A 6,000-nucleotide genomic window follows, 5' to 3' on the forward strand; every position below is an offset into this window, starting at 1 on the left:
CATTATCTGTTTTAGCACCAGAAAACACAGAATAGTCTGTCTAACTTTCATTCAACAGTTTTCCAGGTAGGCCCGACAGTATGTAAAAATCTGAACTCTTAATTTTGCAGTAAACAAAACTGTCACTTGATGCCTTCCAACTTTTATCAATACCACTTTATAAAAGGCAAAAAGACTATCAACCTTTCCTAGATGATTCCAATACTAAATAATTTAAATTTTAATAACATGGCTTTAAATGATTAATAATAAAGACAATTATGCTTTCAACTTTTCCATCTTGAAACTTTTATTTGATCAAACCTATTTTTCACTCACTTTTCCACCACTTTTCTTAGATTTGACTTGAATATGCAACACATTAGAATATTGTAAGATCACCATAATAAAGTTATCTGAGCTCTAATAACACAAAATACATAACTAATTCAGTGGAAGACAGAGGTTCACTGTTCTCCCAATAATATGTTAAAGTACTATAATAAATTGCATTTTTTATGCTCTTCAATAAATGGACCCATAAAATATTCAAGAAACAAGGAAAATTTTGGTCCTATCACTGACTCATCTGTTATCAGTTTGATATTCACTAGTACAACTACCAAATAAACCTTGTAATCTAAGGTTGTAATTCTTTTTTAAATGAAAGTGGCCCGTTTCAGCTATGTATAAGTATTTCTTCTGTTAAGGAAGTTACTGAAGGCGAGGCTTAGATCAGAGTAGTAATAACTTCTAAAAGACCCCCCTTAAATTCTATTTCTATATTTGGAAAATAGAGTATTTATTTTAAAATAATAACAGTGATGATGATGTTGGGGGAAAGAATCATTATGGTAATATATGACCAGTAAACAGAAGAATGGGAATAAGTGGGGAAAAGGTCAATGTGATGGCAAAGTTTAAAATTATTTCTTGACATAACAATAATCTTTACACAACACCTTCTGTGCTCTGTAATGGGAGCTATAAATTCAAAAATGTAAGTATGCCACAACAGTAAATGTCCTGGTTCTTTGACTCACATATTTCTTTCTTATCGCAAACACACATATTCATCTACAAACATTTTCAAAATAGCAAACACTCATTCAAAAATTTAAAAAAAAAAGTAAACAAATAAATGCGGTGTAGTTTTGTAAGATCTTAAAGCGACCAGCTGAAAAAAGACAAAAAAGTTCAATCTGAAATAGTAACTAAATGTAACCATGATTTAAGTACTCCATAAGTACTTTACTGTCATCATTTTCATATTTTGGTTAAAATAAGTGAGCAAAGTTTGAATTTAGGGACGGCTCAATTATCGATGATTCTTTTTAAGTATCTCTACATATAACGAAAATCAGGAATAAGCAGATTTTAAAGCAGTGTTACCACTTCCATTGTACCACAATCACGTTCTACTAATGATTACTGCATAGCACTAATAGTCACACATTTGAATCCTGGAAATGGCATTTGGAAACCCAAAGATGGGAAAAGGTCATCTGACCTGGCAACACATTCCTGAGGGAAAGAAGAGACACTGGACCGTGAGCGGCACCAACATTCTTTCCCTTTCTCCCTTCTCCCAACACCCCCTCGCCGTGTCAGGTGATCAGTTATTTAGCACCATTAACACGTACGTATCGACAAGTGGTTCATTAAATTACACGTAATATCAGAAGACATGATTCTAGGCTTCTCATTTCAAACTACGCGAAAGGAGCCGACAGTTTGGGTCCAGAGCACAAAAGCGCGCGTTAACAGGAGGATGGATGGAGCACCCACAACCCTCTTCAAAAGCGGGATGGCAAAGGATAGGCCTCGCGGCCAAGGCCAGTCCCCGCCTCCCGGCCCGGGAGCCCTGAGCCCGACGCTGGGGCTCCAGAAGAAGGCGGCTGCCAGGAGCTGCGGATCCGGCAGCCTGCGAGCCCGGCCTTCCCTGCAGCGCCCGCCGAGCCGTGCCTCGCCTCCCGGCCTGCGCGTCGGCGGCTGGGCAAATCGCCGACCAGGGCCTGGGAGAGGCCGCGGCCCCGACCTTCCGCCTGGAGACCGCGCCTTCGCGTCTCCCTCCCTAGCCCGCGGTCCAAACGGTTCCGGGCGGCCGAGGCAGGGCGTGGGTAGGCCGTGGACGTTGCGCAAAAGGCCCGGGAGGCGATTTCCCCGCGGCGCGGGAGAAAGGCGGGCAGCGTCCGCCGAGGGAGGGTGGAAGGGGACGGGGGGAGCCGTGCGTGTGGAAGGGGACGGGGGGAGGGGAGGGTTGCCTGTCTCCCTGGCCGCGGCCACAGCCGCAACTCACCCAGCTCCTCCAGACGAGCGCTACCACTGGCAGCAAGAGGAAGATGGTGGCTGTGCCGCCGCCGCTGAGAAGGAGGAGGGGGCCCGGTGGGTGCCGCGGAGAGGGGGGTACGCGCAGGACGTCGGCGTCGTTGCCACAGCCTCTTTTCCTCCCGGGACCGAGCGGCTGCTGCTGACGACACTATTCCTGGCTTCCGCGTCGCCTTCCTAATCCTCGTTGCAGCCGCCACCGCCTTGGGCCCAAGGATCGCTTGCCTCGTGGAGATCGTGCGGCGCCGCGAGACCCCGCAGCCATTGGCGTGCGGCGGCGGCGCGGGAGCAAGAACCGGGCGCGTCACGTGACGCCACTGTTTACCGTTCCGGGGGCCGCGGCCTGCGTAGCAGCCGCGCCTGCGCGCTTGGGTCCTCCCGCGCCGCGCCTCCGTGGGGCCCCCGGCTGCCGACTTCACTGGGCTTGCGTCTTCCAGGGACGCGGCACCGCCCGCGCAGTTCTGTAGCTTCCACCTCACCCGCGGCGGACAGGATAAAGCCAAGTTGGGCGCCTTTTCTGGACCATAATAAGCACTAGGACTTGACAGTTAAAGTAATATTGATAGGCAAAGCTGCTCCCTACCCCCAAGGTACTTTTCATTAATTGAATATGAATTCAAGAATGGTAAACGATGCCCACATATTCTCTGATGGTTCTGCCATCAGATGGTTCACCAATGACTAGTGCCACCCTCACCCTGCCGCCTTATAGCTGATCTACCTCAAAACTGAAACTGCCTGCACCAAGAAACATTCTTGGTATCCTGGTATCCAAAAAGCAGTCTTTAAAATGTGAACTGAGGTCCCGAAGAATCTCCAAGACCTTTAACAAAAACCGCCATTCCTCTGACAATAGCATGTGTTCAAGGCCAAATTTCTTCCCACCTTTCAAGCAAAACAGCATATAGAAATTAAAGGAACAACAGATGGGAGAATCTAGATGTTTTCTATCTAGCCAAATATTAAGGACGTTTGCAAAAAAAAAAAAAACAACTACACTGTTCATTAATTTATCAGAAAAAAAATCATACTTAATATGGTAGTGTCCCACTGGTTATTTTTAAATAACGATGATTAACTTTTTCTAGGTTTAATCTCGGTAAATATTGATATACAAACATATAAAGAAAAGCTGTAGGGAATCCCTGAATTTTTGAGAGTTTACAGAGCTCCTGAGACTAACAAGATTGAGAATCGTCCGTCAAGTTTGAGTACTTCCACAATAGCTAGAGCTTACTCCATACCAGCTCTAATGAGCGCTGTGGTGTAACTCTTCCTTTGACCAAAATGAGCCTCTTAAGGACAGGAACTGTGTCTTCTTTGATAGAGAGTATTTCAATGTTCAATAAGAACTGCAGAGCACCTTATTATTCATGTAGCCTGTACTTTTTTTTTTTTTTTTTTGGTTGGGGGTGGGTACTAGGGATTGAACTCAGGGGCACATAATCACCGAGCCATATCCCCAGCCCTATTTTGTATTTTATTTAGAGACAGGGTCTCACTGAATTGCTTAACACCATGCTGTTGCTGAGGCTGGCTTTGAACTCAAGATCTTCCCGCCTCAGCCTCCCGAGCCACAGGGAACCACAAGGGTTACAGGCGTGTACTACTATAAGGGGCTGTGGCCTGCATTCTTCCAAAAATCTTTGCTTGTTGACATAAACCTCACACCAACCACAGTTCATGCTGCCAGATCAATAGGAGGTAGAATAAGTCACAGGCGCGTAATGACCTGCTCTTTACTCTCTCTACTCTTCTGATATTTTAAGTGCTTTTGATACCCTGGGCTTCTAGAAAGGAGATTTGTATTATCCTGATTCTGCCAGATTTCTAGCATTCCACCCCCTTCCTTGACTCATCAATCCCTGAAGACTTTGCTTTCCAATCATTTTTTTTTCTTTTGAGGAAAAAAGAAATGAATAATCAAAAACATTTCTTTTACTTGCGATATTGGAGATGGATTTCAAAAACAAACCTTATGCTTCCCTTACTCTTCTTCTGAATTTCAATGTAAAATTTGAAAAGAATGTTAGGAAAGAATAAGATTAAATTGTTGCTATAAACAAAATCCAACCCTGAAGGAATTCAAGAGTAGAACCTCATAAAGAAAATTATTAAATGGAACATTCCCTTAGAAGAGCTGAGAAACCTAGTAAACAGAGAAGTCTTAGTAAATTTAGGAAAAATAAACAAAATGAAAGTAAAAAAGAAAAGAGCCGTAAGACTCTAATTTACCAAAGATTTCTGATTCTAAGAAAATCAGCAACTTGCTATAAAGCATGATGCATGATGTTTTGATTCTATTATTTTGAGTCAGTCAAGGGCACAGATTCGGATTTGTCCACCAATGATCTTTGCTTATTGCTTCCAAAGATAAGAACAAACTGTTTACCTAATTCGTAGCAAAGTTACTAAAAGTAAGAGCCAGCATAATAATACTAGGAATGGCTATAACAGCACACAGGACCCTCTTTTAGTTAAAGGACTTACTTGAAAAATAATATCATATTGGTTAAAAAAGAGAGAGAGAGAGAGAAACAAAATGGCTAAAATTGACTTATGTTTGTATTTGACTAAAAAATTATGAGAAGGAAAATTGACAAAATTTGAATCTTGCAAAACCCTCACCCAGGAAAATTGAGCCTAGATTAGATGAAAGCTGTGCAAGACAGCATACAATGCAGATATAATCAGTTTGGGAAAAAAATGAACAGTTCACGTTTTATCTGGCCTGGAGTTGGCCTGAGGGATTTCTGACAGTGGGAATGTTCTCAGGAATGAAGAAATACCAGACAATTTGGTGTTTTTCAGGAACTATAAAAGATTCATTATCTGAATGTCCATGTTGCCACCAAAGAATAAAATGCAAACTTCCTCATAGGAAATTTAACCGCACTCTAGATCCCAATATTATCAGGGATCTTTTCAACTATTGTGAGGAAGATAGATTCGGGAAGATAGAAAGAGATATTATATGTTCAGGCCTTCACCTTTCTACATTCTAAGCAACTCTTGCTCTCCCGCACAAGTCCTCTTAGCTCTCACCTCCTCCACGCCTGCTTCCAAAGGGACAGAGATCCTACCCAGGACTCCTCCTTCAACCCAGCAAATGAGCCCCCGCCATACCACAATTCTCTTTCTAATGAAGCCTCCGCAGCAAATGACCCTCAGCACCTCTACCCTTCTCTCCTTCTGACACACACTCATGGACTGCTGCTGCCCAACCTGCATCTATATCCTCTACTCGAGGTGGCTAGGATAGATGGTGTAATCCAGGTTCATGTGCCTTTCTCTTTGTCAGATCTTTCACAGATAGAAAAGCAGCTTGGGTCCTACACTTCAAGCCCCACCACATATATCAAAGAGGTTCAATATCTGAGATGGGCTGAGGATATAGCTCAGTTGGTAGACTACTTGCCTTGCATGCACAAGGTCCTGGGTTTAATCCCCAAAACTACCACAAAAAAAAAAAAATCAACTGACCCAATCATATAATTTGACCTTCCACAGTATCCATATGATCTTGTCCAACACCTTTCTGCCCCAGGAGCGCAGGCAAGTTTGGGAGCAAGCTAGAAAGCTAGAAATTATGCTGATGAGGTATATCAGACCTCCCCTGCACAACCAATTGGCACTCAAGCAGTCCCTGATTGGGACCCCAAATGGAATATAATTCACCTGGAGAAGTAACTA

General features: G+C 43.4%; 1 protein-coding gene across 2 annotated transcripts in view; it reads right to left on the reverse strand.

Moving 5' to 3' along the window:
• The window catches only part of Phf3 (PHD finger protein 3), an 85,499-nt gene extending 82,911 nt beyond the window's left edge, over positions 1–2,588 (reverse strand). For both annotated transcript variants that reach the window (XM_077801677.1, XM_026396812.2), the window contains exon 1: positions 2,279–2,588. The gene's annotated coding sequence lies outside the window, so the exon portion shown is untranslated. The remainder of the gene's footprint in view (positions 1–2,278) is intronic.
• Between the last annotated feature and the right edge of the window lie 3,412 nt (positions 2,589–6,000).

The sequence above is a fragment of the Urocitellus parryii genome, chromosome 8 (assembly GCF_045843805.1).
Source record: "Urocitellus parryii isolate mUroPar1 chromosome 8, mUroPar1.hap1, whole genome shotgun sequence".
Taxonomy (NCBI): domain Eukaryota; kingdom Metazoa; phylum Chordata; class Mammalia; order Rodentia; family Sciuridae; genus Urocitellus; species Urocitellus parryii.